This window comes from Diadema antillarum, unplaced genomic scaffold (genome assembly GCF_040938485.1).
Source record: "Diadema antillarum isolate AM-2024a unplaced genomic scaffold, OU_Dant_1.0 seq00001370_RagTag, whole genome shotgun sequence".
Lineage (NCBI taxonomy): Eukaryota > Metazoa > Echinodermata > Echinoidea > Diadematoida > Diadematidae > Diadema > Diadema antillarum.
In genome coordinates this window covers 317,485-332,417 of record NW_027272131.1, presented here as the reverse complement: position 1 = coordinate 332,417, position 14,933 = coordinate 317,485, and positions in this window count along the sequence as shown.

The window sequence follows — 14,933 nt, the reverse complement described above, 5'->3', positions numbered from 1 at the left end:
ACCTATCAAATTATCGGCCTTGTGGGTAAGCATGTGTTTTTCAGCTCGCTTTGGTGGCCATTTTTAGGATAGATGGGTTAGGGGAAACATTAGCGTCAAGACATCTGCCTGGCGCCCTTTTACATAGTGATGCATGATTTTATTAGCTTTGATGGAGGGACGCTGAAGTTCCTCAAAGAGGTATTTTAACGACGCAGAGAAAAACGGAGACGGGAGTTCATTAACCGTCCAATCAGGTCCACCCCCACCTGTCTCTCCCCCCTCCCCATCTCTCTTCCATCTCTCTCCTTTTCTTTTCCGTTATCTCCCATCATCTTCAGTCTCTCTTTTTCACTTTTCATCTGTCTATACGACTATAGTTCTTTCTTTCAAGAAGCTTTGAATTTGCCGCTTTTTTCTAGTCTGCCTTTCTGTCACTCCTTCCCCTTCACAGTTTTATGTCAAACTTCTTATCATGTTTCTTTCAATCAAACACACACACACACACACACACACACACACACGCAAGACTACACACATGAACAAACTACTTCTACTAGTACTTTTCCCGATGCCCAACGTCTGATTTCTATATCCAATAGAGGCGCACCTCATAAAGCAGGGACCGACATACTCTGCGAGCCATGACTGCAACTCTGGCACTCGGATATCATGCTAGGCTGCTACTCTACGGGGTTCTTGGTCTACTGGCCATGTTTGTCACCAACCTCCCCCTCCTCCCCCTCCTCCCTCTCCCCATCCCTTCCCTCCATGCTACACCCCTTCTCTCCTCCCCCCCCCCCCACCTCATTCCCTACGTCTTCAGTCATGAACCTTCATGTAGTCCCTTGGCAGATGGCCTATGAGGCTTTACTTTGCTGTATCTCGGCATGGTCCCCGGTGCCTTATTGATATTCGCTGCCCTAGAATTTGGAATCACGGCCGGGTAAGCCCGCTCAGCGGAAAGGGGGTGAAAACATGTCCGTAATTGATGGGCTCGACTTTTGGTGTCGACTCCGTCGACCTCGATGATATTCGACAAGAATGTTATAGCGCCTCCTAGTGTTGATCTATCCGTCCGTTTTACGCCCTGCAACCATGTATGTATGTCCTCGAGTCATAGCTGATGGTGTCTAAAGGAGACAGTTACATATAGATGACGATGATGATTAACTGCGGAGTATGAGTATCAACGTGCTGGTCCAAACGTTCCATGTCATTTTCGATATGAAGAATATGATATCAACCACAAGCAGCATGGAGCATGAGGTTTCTCCAATCACTCAACACTATTTCGGCTGTTTCTTTCTCTGATGGATGCAAATTTGATATAATCCATGGTTGGGAATAATCCGTGAAATTAATTCTTTACAAGTTTCTCAGTGAAGTAGACCTGTAGTTATGCCACTGCATGTTAACTTTTGTCTGCAAGCGTAGCTAGTCGCTAAAACTCCTTTTCTTTCTGATTTTTGTTTTAAGTTAACTTTTTTTTATCTTGTATCAGTTATGTAATCATTGTGAATAATGTTGTTTGTTAAAGTGTATTCTCGCTCCATATATTTTACAGCGAGATGTATTAATTTAATGATCGGTCCAACTGAGAGTGAGGTTCGAGTCAGTTGCAAACATTATACATTGTTATAGCGCAAGGGATATTATGACATGTAGGCCTAAGCGAAGAAGAGTATACCAAATGTCCGTTCCCCTCTCTACCTTCAGTGAAGCGTCGGTAGGGTATGTATGGGGGTGTTAAGTCCAACTGTCACGTCCACACGATCAATGACGATGGTAGTTATATCATTAATCAACGTTGGCACCTCAGTATCCTAAATCACGTGACGCGCCAGAATAATATCGTGATTCAAATTCAATTGATCATGCTTAAGTGAAGCATTTACAGACTGCAGATAATACATTAAACACACTCTAAAAGAGTAATGGACTTCACGCCATTAGCGCATGAACTGATGTTGGGATGTCATTGATTATTATGAGGAAATTTTCCAAAATCTTCCAAAATCCAAAATGGCTACATGGTATGCAGACTGAGAGAGCTAGTGAGAAGACATCTTGGAAATAGCAGAGGATATATGAGAAAATTTTCCAAAATTTTCCAAAATCCAAAATGGCTACATGGTATGCAGACTGAGAGAGCTAGTGAGAAGACATCTCGGAAATAGCAGAGGATATATGAGAAAATTTTCCCAAATTTTCTAAAATCCAAAATGGCTACCTAGTATGCAGACTGAGAGAGATAGTGAGAAGACATCTCATAAATAGCACAGGATATATGAGGAAATTTTCCCAAATTTTCCAAAATCCAAAATGGCTACGTGGTATGCAGACTGAGAGAGATAGTGAGAAGACATCTCGGAAATAGCAGAGGATATATGAGAAAATTTTCCCAAATTTTCCAAAATCCAAAATGGCTACCTAGTATGCAGACTGAGAGAGATAGTGAGAAGACATCTCATAAATAGCACAGGATATATGAGGAAATTTTCCCAAATTTTCCAAAATCCAAAATGGCTGCCTAGTATGCAGACTGAGAGAGATAGTGAGAAGACATCTTGGAAATATCAGAGGACGTCTCATCAAATGGTTGGTTGGAAACGATGTCGCAGGGACTAAAGACCAAAAAAAAAAAAAAAGAAAAAAAAAAAAAAAGATTCTACTAGAGATTCGCACCCATAGCTCTCAAGAAATTGGAATTTTTATCAGATGTATCGTCAAATGAATTCGTCTGTCGCATTTTATTGAAAACTACAGACGAACAAGTCAAGACCGCGGAGTCTGTAGCTTCATCATGTCCATGACAAGATGAATATGTTATTTCGAAAGATTAATGCATTCAGCTGTGTTTGTATGATTGCTCGTGTGAGCGTGCCTGATAACCCTTACTATTTTATGGACCATCTCCTTAAGATGCTGCGTTAATCACATACAGACAAAGACGCTTACGATGCTGAGACATACATTTCTATGCATGCAGGTAGCCAATCATAATGGCAGCGCATCAAATGTTTGAATATTTATGTACACGACTGGGTAAGCACATGAATCGTGCTCAATCGATGTGTGAACGTGCGCACTCGTGCGTGCGGTCACGCATGTGCGTAATGCAACGTAAACCTGTTAGTATTCCTTATACATTATTTCAAACTGCCGGTATGCCGGATTAAAGGTTCATGAAAACAGGCCATTCTTTGAATATGCCCCTTGGAATGATAAAACAGCAAGAGGGAAAAAAAACACGGAAAAAACCCGAAGGATTCATCTTACATCTGGGCATCGACTTCTTGCTCTGCGTTTGACGAGGAGAAGATCACAAAATGAGGGAAAGATGTCAGGTGGATATTGCAATCGATAAAGGAGCGCTCTAATTTACGGCTTGGCCCAACAGTGCGTATACAGAACGTCTTACAGTAAAACACATTCACTTATTCATGGACTGGGACGCCCTTTTGTACTCTTCTCTATAAAAAGACTGGATCTAGCTATAACTATCAGCCATGGTCTGATCTCTCCCTCTATCTTTCTCTACCCCCCCCCCCCTCTATTTCTTATTTTATTACTTCATTTCTTCCTCTCTCACACACACTCTCTGTTTCTGTCTCTCCCGCTCTTTCTCTCTCAAGCATGTATCTATTTTCCTCTCTTAATAGGTCCTATCGTACGGCTAAAATGTGTAAGGGTCTGTGTCGGTCATATTATGCATTAAATACACACATACCACATGAGATCATCATTATGGTACTATGTACATATCACTCTTTCGAAACACATGCCACATGTGCAGTTCTTCTGAGGGAGAGTGTCCAACAGGACTGCAATAGACAGCTGAAAGAATGAATCCTACTTTCCAAATCAAGCTTACGACCAGAATTAGCAAGTCCTGATGAGGTCACAGTGAATTTTGGATCGTTTCCTCAGCTGCTCGAAACGGATCTGTAATCCATATCCTTGCTGAACGTATTTGTCAAAAGAGAAGCGCTAGAAGACAAGAACGAGAGAGAATGGAAAGAGAAACAAGCAGAAAATAACAAAACAAGGAAGAAGATTACTTCGCACAACTAATTCATGGTCCCTCGGCGACTGTGTTGGAAGATGTACTGCAGGAAAATTCGACGAGGAAAATGGGTTTAGATTAATCAGCAGTACTCGCCAATTGCGCAGACATTGATTTGCGGTAGGGGACAGTAGTAAACGCTTGATGATCCACCACGGCGAAAGAGAGGGGCGATGTATGCACGGAGGGGGGCGCGCTTGGGAAGAGATCGATGCGCAGGATCGGAACATCCACGGTACAACAGAGACAAAAGACGAGGCGTGATTGAATCAATTTAGAGCATCGCGATGAATTCTCAGCAATCGATTTAGCATCCGCGATGACCACAGCAAAATAGATGGCAATGGGCCTGCGAATAACTGCTTTGATGTGTACCGGATCTAGGACGAAACTGATGATAAAAGTGTTTTCTCCGTCTTAAATCTGTAAATAGGAAATTTAGTCCTTCAGTGGATTGATAATCATAGTTAAACCCCAAGAGTAGTTTGATAAGAATGTCGGAGAAGATCCTTTTGGTCTCTTAACAAAGAGAGAAAGAGAGGGAGAGAGAGGGGGCGAGAGAGGGAAGACGGAGAGAGAGAGAGAAAAAAATGATAAACTGAATGCTTTGTGATAAAGTGAACAAGGCACTAGACGCCCGCAGAAGGTCCGAGTTGTTCGATTTCTGCCTCATTGCGTACATCCTTGGACAAGATGTTGTAACCACACAGTCCCTTTTGGCCAGGGTGTTAAAAAAAGTGTTGCCTGGCAACGCTGGGGTAATGATGATGGTTATGCCTTTCTGGGATAACGGTGTCAACACTCTAAACGAGGTCATCTTAAATTATAATTAGATAATTAGAGCAAAGAAGTAAAAGTAGTAGCACTAGAAGAATAAGTAGTAACAGTAGTAGTAGTAGTAGTAGCAGCAGCAGTAGAAGTAGCAGTAGAAGTGGTAGTAGTAGTAACTAGTATTTACAGAAGTAGTAGTAGTAGTGGTAGTAGTACTAGTAGTTGTAGTAGCAGTAGAAGTAGTAGTAGCAGTAGTTATTATTGTAGTGGTAGTAGTAGCAGCAGCAGTAGTAGTAGCAGCAGTGGTAGTGCTTGATTTTGTTGATATTGTGGCACAGTTCTACATTGGTTTGAACTCGAGGGGGTGTGAAATCTTAGATGGACAATTAGTTTGCAGCATGATACGCGTTTCTAAAATGGAGACCTCCAGAAACTATCTTTGTTGAGGACACTAGGAGGCACCGGTAATAAATAAGGTACTGGCTGGTGATATTCACATCAGCAGTACCTTTACTACATGATGTCTGAGGCAGAAACAGTACAACGTACATGATGTATCACTTTGTAGAATTTGCCGCCGAGTCGTGAGTGTAGGTGTTGATACTGAAGATAAAAAGGTGCGAGTATAATGAGCATTCCGTGACACCCTTCTCTGAAGGCATCTGTGTGGTCGACTATGAATAGTACCCCCGAGGAAACAAATGACAAAACGAAACTGGATTACGGAAGCTCCATGAAAATTTCAGTGAATTGCTTCAAGCATAACATAGTTACGTTACGCAAGTAACAAAAAGTACCAAATTAAAGAAATAATAAAATCTACTTCTTCGTACTCTAGTTCTATACTCTACTTTTATGTTCAATGCCGGCAAAAACAAGCTTCGCACTGGATCATGCTAAATATGTAGGAGACAATCATCGGAGTCAGAGTGGGGTGACGTGGATGGTGGCCGAGTAAGCACCCAAATAATATGAATATTTTTCTGACGTAGATTCATGAAATTATCCAAGCCAGCTCCTACAAAAAAGAGAAGAAGAAAAAATGAAAGCCATCGCTGCCAGAACTACACTTGGACGCTTTTTCTATGTAGGACCTACTCATTTTTTTCTCATATTCTGTATAAGCGTCTTGCACGTACAAACTGCTGAGGATGTTATAACCACTCACCCACCCACACATACGTACATATCCACCCCTCACACACACAAATACAAACAAACAACAAACAAACGAACACACAGTCTCAAACAATGGGCACTACACACAATCAACGTGACAATGGACAAATTCACACTAACAAACGTAAGCCCTTCAATGTAATTAGCGCCAAATAATGGTTTGTTTCAAGAAGACAAGACTTTTAAGGGGAATCAGGTTTTTATCTGTTTGATATACAGTGCTTCAATTTCATGGCGATGTGATATCAACTGAACATGATGCATTTTATTTAATCAAAAGATCAGTTTAGGAATAAAAAATGGGAATATAGGTGCATTTCATCACTTTGCAAAAAGTAAAATTCCTTACTTTAATCATGCTGCCTCCAGAGTATGTCGTTAACCTTTCCCAATCCCCCTCCCTCACTCAGCTGTTGCACAAACAAATTATCTCACATCACTCGTCAAAATGGGAGCAGTCATGTCAAATTAAGACGTGTGTGTCTCTCTCGTCTCTGTGACTACCTAGGGGCAGAGTCCCCGGGAGGAATTCGGCGATGTATCATCATCGCTGCCTTCGTTTGGAGAAGATGAAGATCACAATCACTACATCAAACTGTCTCTGCAGGTGAAGCGTTCTAGAAAAGTCAATAGATCAAAAAATTGGTTTCTTCTTCGTCGTCGTCTTCTTCTTCATCTTCATTAGGGGGAGGTTGATTTGATATTCGGCTCATCCCACTGCAGTACATTTCCAAGTTTTGCTTTGAGCAGTGAATTAATGAAACTTGCAAAAACGCATTGCCGGTATTTTATATCATTATATGAATGCACATATCATGTACGGGATCACCGATGGCCTTTCCCTTCGAAATTTTGATCTGTTCTATTACTAAAGCAAGAAATGAAACATAAAAGCATTTGAGGATGTTTTATGCATGAGAGCATTATATCCTGGTCCAACCCAATACATCCACATTTCTAAAACAAAACAAAACAAAAAACGAAAACACAAATGTGATGCCTCTTATGTATATATCATATATATATATGATATGATATATGATATATATACAAAACTGCAACAAAGTTCATGCTGTATTCACCAACGGTTTATTTCTTCACCCAAATTTTCGAGCGTCTCGCCGCCCTTTCTCACATCACATCAAAAAGGGCGGCGAGACGCTCGAAAATTTGTGTGAAGAAATAAACCGTTGGTGAATACAGCATGAACTTTGCTGCAGTTTTGTTACTTATCTTTTTATCTTGCCAACACGTGGACTACCTTCTCATATACATATATATATATATATATATATATATATATATATATATATATATATATATATATATATAATATATTTGCTTACATATGCATACACACACAAACACAGACATAGAAAATTATATCATATCCATTCATTATGTAATATGTATTAAACTTTCGAAAAAAAAAGAATGTTAAACTTTAAGTATCTATCCATATATTTACGACTCCATCTTTAGTTATTGTTTTTATGTGGAGTGTCAATCATCATGGCTATATGTATTTTGATGATAGCCTTCCCTGACCTGTGGAGGGGGGGGGGATGGGGGGAGAGAAACAAAAGGAACTGTTTTTGTGTGTTATCTGTAAACTTTCAGCAATATCGAAATGAGACGTCACAACCATCTGATCTTTCTAGGTTGTACCCCTGGGCGTTCATGTCACCACACGTCGGAGTTATCATCCCCCGGAATGTCCCCGATTCCTTGGCCTTGTATGTCACAGTTTGACAGTCTCTCGATATGTCCATTCTCCCTTTTTCTCCATTTCTTTTTCTCTTTCTTTACATAATTTAGCCCCATCACCGCGAATTGAAATAGCCGAGAGCGTAAATCAACACATCAGATACGTCATTCAAAATTGAGACCTGTGGTGTAATTCCAATATTTGAAATGATACTTTGAAGCTCTTCTATAGAATTAGGACGCGTGGTCTCATGAAGCTCAAAAAGAAAGAAAATATGCGGGGGAGGGAATGTGGTGAACACGTAGAAAAAAAAAAGCCCAGAATGGTGTTTACAGCATGGAAGTACATGGATGTTGATACACCAACAAACAGGAGCGTCGCACTCCTTAGTACTTTGGAAGGGCAACGAAAAAAAGACTGCCTCACTGTGACCAGTCATTTGGTTTACTCAGATGACAATAGCGCAAGACATTTACGACAGGGAGAGCTGTATCTCATCAACCAGGATTAATTCATGGAAATGCTCTCCTCTTTTTTTTTCTTTTTTCTTTTTTTAAAGAAGATGAATTTTGACCCCATGACATGCCTTTAGTCAAGAAATATGTGAATGGATTTCTGACAAGGCTGAGCACATAAAAACAGATATGCAACCAGAAAGATGAATGGATGAGCTTGTAACACAAATGCATTGTCCAACTTTGGCTACGGGCGCTATTTTCTCGATAAATAGATCATCTGTCGCTGAGATAAATATCATCTTTCAGACGCTTGCTGGTGGCGTTATTATCCCGATAAATAGATCATCTGTCGCTGAGTTAAAGATCACCTTTCAGACGCTTGCGTCAATGACAAATATCAATAATACCATCTCTTTGCTGATCTGAATTCTGACGTGTTTTGTTCGTCTTTACACATGCCTACAAGCCAAGTCATTATGTAATTGACCCATGGTATCATCTTCAGCGTTAATACTATTCTCCCAATTTTAACCCCTGAATCAAGAAAAAAAAGAATGGTAAACCAAGAAAGAACGTGTTGGGCAGGATTCGTGTGTTTGTCTGGCTGTCTGTCTGTCTGTCTGTCTGTGCGAGCGCTCCCTCCCCCATGAAGGATGAATTCCATTTACAGAAAGGCAGTGTACTAGGTCTCATGGGAACAAATATCTATCAGCTTATTTTCTTGAGACAATAATATGCAAAAACGGTCTCGATTTTTAATATTTCAAAGATTGTATTTGTCCTTTGTGCAGTTTGAGGCTGATTAATGATACAATTAGCAAATTTCAACCATAACAATACAAAAGGACATTCATATGATATATATATATATATGTGTGTGTGTGTGTGTGTGTGTGTGTGCGCGCAGCTATACAACAAACATCCAAATTTAATTGCTGAAACCAATTCGTTCCTCGTCCAACACGGCCGTCAGCAAAACTCCACTTAGGCCCTATACGGGTTATTGATTGATTATATAATTTGATTGATTAGATTAAGGTAATTGAGTAGTACAATTTACACACCGCTTTGAACAGACCACATTTATGAAATATGCAAATCCTCGTATGTCATATAGCAAACATATATAGCATATGTCTATTTCACAACAAAGCACACATTTACCCTCGTACACCTACACACATATTGGTCATCATATAAACCGTAATGACTGTGCATTCTCTCTGATGGATGACTTGCTCTTCGTAGAAAATCAGGGGAAGTTTGCCCATGGTTGCGAGAAGTCCCAGGGGTTGCAAAACCTCATGAATGTATGCAAAAGACATCATTATGATAATAACTTTATAACGAAAGTTGATTATTATAATAATAAAGATTCATTATAATGAAAGAATTTATGCATTTTCATAATATTCAGTGAACATTCACTTGGTCTCTCTTTTATTGTTACTATTAGCACTTCACATCTACTGAAGACAGTAACACACTGTTGTTAGTTGTGCACGGCGAGAAGCAAGCAAGAAGGTTAGAGTCATTCCTATCGACTTTTTGGCTTCTTTTATTCTCCTTGATCTTCTCTTTCCTCCTCCTTCTCCTCATCACCATCATTAATCATCGTCATCATCGTCGTCGTCGTCTTCTTTTTCTTCTCCTCCTCCTCCTCCTCCCCTCTCTCCTTCTTCTCCTTAGTTTCTTTATCCTTAACTCCATTGATGAAGGTCAACTTGTGACGAGTCCTATTGTCTGTCCGTGTGAATATTAGGGACCGTCTGTCTGTTATGTGCGATCTCACGGGCTCGCCCATTGTTCGCTTCACACTTCTCAAATTTGATTGCTCAAATGTCGAAATGAGGTTTACTCTTCAAGCACGTTGATTTATGTTCATGGGAGAAACTGTTGTCGCTGATCCAACAGACGTATTCTCTTGTTCCTTGCTTTTTATAATATGGAAGACGTTCAAAAGAGACGAAATTATGGTCTCGGTGGGCAGAAGGCAGGCTGCACCTCGTGATTTACTGAAAATCCTTTGAGGAACATCCGCGCCACCAGCAACATATACCGCCCAATAAATTTGGGAGTATGCGCCGCCATTAATTTGGATTAGTTTGAATAAACTTGCCCCACACGCGGAAACATTTCCGTTTCAGATATCCACCCTAACCCCACCTCCTTAAAAAAAATGCCTAAATAGTCTTTCTTCAAGACAATCGCCGTTCAGCTTTCTACCCTAACAGCTAGAGTACTCCACTTAGCATCACGCTGCATCGCAATCGAAGAAATCACTCAAATCAAGACATCTACAAAACTTTCTTCTGCACAGACTAATTAAAATCCTAGAGTACAATGCTAAGGCATTCGGGGTTTAGAATTGCCATGTATTTTGGCTTGTGCCCATGATCAGCCAATAGAAGGAATTCCAAGGTCTTGGAAAGATTTAAAAAAAAACATGTGCGCGACTGCAAACCAGACTAACAACCTTCATCTGCCCTTGTAGACACACATAGTGTGCAAAGCAGCGGCGTCAGTTTTAAACTTCCGCAAATCGCGCCGCCAGTCTAAACAAGGACTGTACAGTCGCCGTAAATCTGAGCAATCACGAATGGTGATCACGGCTTTATACGACACGGCTGCGATTATTGCCCAATAAATTATCGACATCGTACTCAGCTGGCTGGCCGTTCCTACGGTAGAGCCACGAGACTGCTGATTTAATTGGTTATCATCGCAATCATTCTCCCCTCGCAATATTAGCATAACTTTCGACACAGCGCCTTGTCAAGCTGCAACAATGAAAATGTATCGCTTAAAGAGCTATAATTTGGCCTTGCTCATGCGGAGCACAAATAAGTAAGAGAATGTTAGAGAATTCATCAAAATATGAAATAAGAATGTTAGAGAATTCATCAAAATATGAAATAAGAAAGTTTAATCCAGTTAAATTGACAAGTGCTTTTTACAAGATATTGGTCTTTGTAGCAGTCGCATTATGTACATTGGGGGAGTTGATGAAGTCATTGCATCACACGCTTCCAATTGACTCACACACAATTCTTTGCTCAATGTCTTTTTTTCTACACTACAGCAAAAGACAAAGTTATAAACTTTTCATGAAGTCGTTCCCTATTGTCTCGTAATAATCTAACAGGGAAAAAAAAGTGTTGTAGCTATCAAATTAGCAGATTATTATTTGATATTTTCGTGCCCCCTTCCGCCCCCTCAAAAAAATGAAGCGGTGGGAAAATCGTTAATAAATGACATTATTACCACTTCTAATTTGCAGACGTAGCTGTTAGTGTGTTACCTGGAGGGTTTCACATTTGACAACTCCTTAATGTTAAATGTCTGTTCCTGAAGAACATTCGGCTCGTCTGGTTGAAACTTCATTCATTGAAGTCAACTTTACTGGGTAATAATAGTGTCGCGCTTTACGAATGTCGCTATCGCCTCCGCCATCCCCCAAACAACCCCATACTTCCCCCGCTTCTCCTCCCCCAGTAAGTTGGGTTTACTAACCCAACCTTAACGATCTTCTGTATTACTTCTTGAACTAGCAATTTGTACAGACTGTACGGACATCAGGTCGTACGAAGCCACACTAGACTCACACACGCGTTTGGTGTCTCATGTAGGCCTAAACAGATAGAGAAATACGTGATAAATCAATTTCTCAACATAATCATGTCTTCGCAAATCATTTTCCAAAGTTTCGCCAGTATCTAGTCTTTACGACATAAGTTCTGAAAAGAAGAACAGTATCATTCTTTTTTTTAATCAGAAAAAGAAAATGACTCTATAATTCCTCAGTGGAAATATCATGTTTAATTTTCTTACGTACATTTGATTGTTTTTTTTTTTTATTTTAACTTTTATGCAACAGGGCCCACAAGATTTTTGTCCTATTTCGGAGACCGTATACTGCCAGCTTGATCGGATTTGAACTTCACAGTTTTCCTTGCTCATGCCTCACAAAACAAGTAGGCCCACACAAGAAGGAAGGCAGAAATGCGCTCTTTATCTATCTATATTAACTCTCCTTTTCCTTCTCTATCTCTTTCTCTCTTCCTCTCTGTCATTTTGTCACTTCCGTGCTCTCTCGCGAACAGGTACACACAGACAAGAGCACGCATGCGTATTGGAACACCTGTTATATTAAGTTTTGCCACTTTGGGTAATGCTCATGGATAGAAGTAGGTGTTTGTTTTCTTGCGGTCTGCACGTTTAAATCCATGTAACAAGAACATACTGTTTACGATAGACACTTATCACACGCCCGCCCACTCACGCATGCACGCACACACAAACACACACATACATACGCACATTCATACATACATACATACATATATACATACATACATACATACATACATACATACACACCTAATCTAGTATACTATACGCGATGTAACCTGAGAGAATAACACGCTTTGCCTTCGTGATTTTACTCCAATACATCGTTCTGCCTCTTAGTCTAAGTGGCAAATTACGCAGGCAACAACGGAAACATTCAGGCTGTAATAAACAGCGTCGAGCTATACCATGTTTGTGTTGGAGGGGCAGTTTGCAGGCTCGAGCGGAGGCTGAAATTCAATCTGAAAGGAACGGAATATACTTGCTGCTGAAAGTTACCTTTGGTATTTGGTGACGGGTAGAACAGAGTGCAGCAAACGATCCATACCGAGTCATCGCCACACGCATACGTAATTGCAATGCATTTTAATTCATCGTGCGGCTGTCTTTTGACGAAAGACATTTCAATGTTGTCAGTAGCCCCTTCGTGTTGGAATCTAACGAGCCTTCAAACAGTGCAAGTGGAGTCCATACAGGAGACTTTTACCCCTCGCTTGCTCTTCAAACACGATGCTAGGATGTCTCTGGCAGGCATCCCTTCCAATCTCTTTCACCCCCTCTTCTTCTTTCTCCTCCTCCTCCTCCTCCTTGCCTCAATCCTCAATGTCTCTTCCCCTTCTCTTCTGGCTCTTCTGCTGGTACGTTACCCCATTTTTTTCAATTTCTTTAAAAAAAGTTCCATCTCCATTTCCTATTCATCCAGGCTTCTACCTTTTCTTTAAAGTTCTACTTCGGCTTCTCCTTCTCCTCCTCCTCCTCCTCCTCATTCTTCTTACTTCTTTCTTTTTCATCATGTAATCCCTCTTTTTGCTTCCCTTCCCTTTTTTCTTCTCTTCTCCATCTTCTATCATCATCAGCATCTTCGTTCATCTTCTTCCTTCTTCGCAATTATCTTATCTACGTCGTCGTCTTCTTCTTTCTTCGACATCGAGTTTTTTTTCCCCTTTTGCCGGCCCAGTGCATCTTATGTCCATCTCTCATCAATCAATCGATAAATAACTGTGACCTAGCCTGACCCTGTTTCATCAAGTAAGTTGACGCTCGAGATTATTGACAATATAATGAGATTTCTTCGAGAGACACCCTGGAGCGATTAATTCAGAAATAATGCAATATTCAGGCGACATGATTTCAGCGGCGAGAGTAGATAACTCGATGCTGTTGCTCTTGCTGTTTGTAAAGGTTTGTAATAAGCTGATGCAGCAGCGTCGCCGGATGAACTTCGTTACATTTTGTTTGAATTTCGAATGAAAGGGAAACAAAGGGGAAGCGAAGAATTCACTTGCCTGGGATTACGATGTTATTGGTAACCTGAACAATTTCTTCCAATGAAAAGGCCTAGGAAGAGTAAACGGGTAATCCCAGATATGACAGCTTGCTTCCTCGTATTACAATGAAATATGTATTTGGTGTGCGACTCACTTTAGCTGTGATTAAACCCATCCTTTACATTGGATTGTCTCTGTCTATTGCAATTTTATGCAGAGAACGGTAATCTAGCCATTCATTTTCGCTCTGGTATAGCCTTCAATGCCATAGAATTAATGAAAGTGCTGTCAGTGTCCATGAACGACACTTGCGGATGTAATGAAAGTGTATAATAGGTATGAAAAGAGAAACATTTTTGTATTGCAAGAAAATAGTCAGCCGGAGCGTTAAGGTGATGGTAAAGATGATGAGAACGAATAAACTTTGGTTGATGGAAGTCTGTATGCAATGCAAGCATCTTTCTCAAGGTACTGTCCTCGCACACCAGCGAGCGACGAGAGATGCACACTGTACGCTCAGCTGCCCGCGCGGGAACTGAGCTTAGAGCAGCGTAGAGAATCGTTACCTTTCTTGCGTCTATACATCTCGATACAATCTGGAAAGGATGACTCTTTGAATGACAGGCTGGGTAGGCTAGGGCGTTGGCTGGTCACCGATTAAGATGATAAGCAGCTGTGAATTGAAGCTACCGCTTCGGTGAAATTTGAAGTGCTTTGTTTCTAAGGACTAATGAGTTTAACCTCCTCCCCCTCTTGCTTAGTTCCCCCCCCCTCTCTCTCTCTCTCTCTCTCTCTCTCTGTTATGTGTAATGATTCCGATATACTTCATTGAACAAGAACAGTCAAAAAGGTGGCTTTACTTGTTTTAGATACATAAACCGACTTAGCAGCCTTGAGATGTCGGGCTGAAAAAAAAAACAAGAAAAAGCGCCCTCTACAGCTCACAGGCAACATGATCACTCACTTTCCTATCAAACAGTAAACAGCAAAATTAATGCTGTCAATTACGGTAGCAATTTTTAAAATTCCCTGACCTATACTGTAGTTGGGGCAAGCATTTAAAATAAACATTTCTACACAACCACATAATCTTATGATACCTTGAGACAATGAAGAGGTATCAGACAACGCAAGTGATTATATTTTGTTAG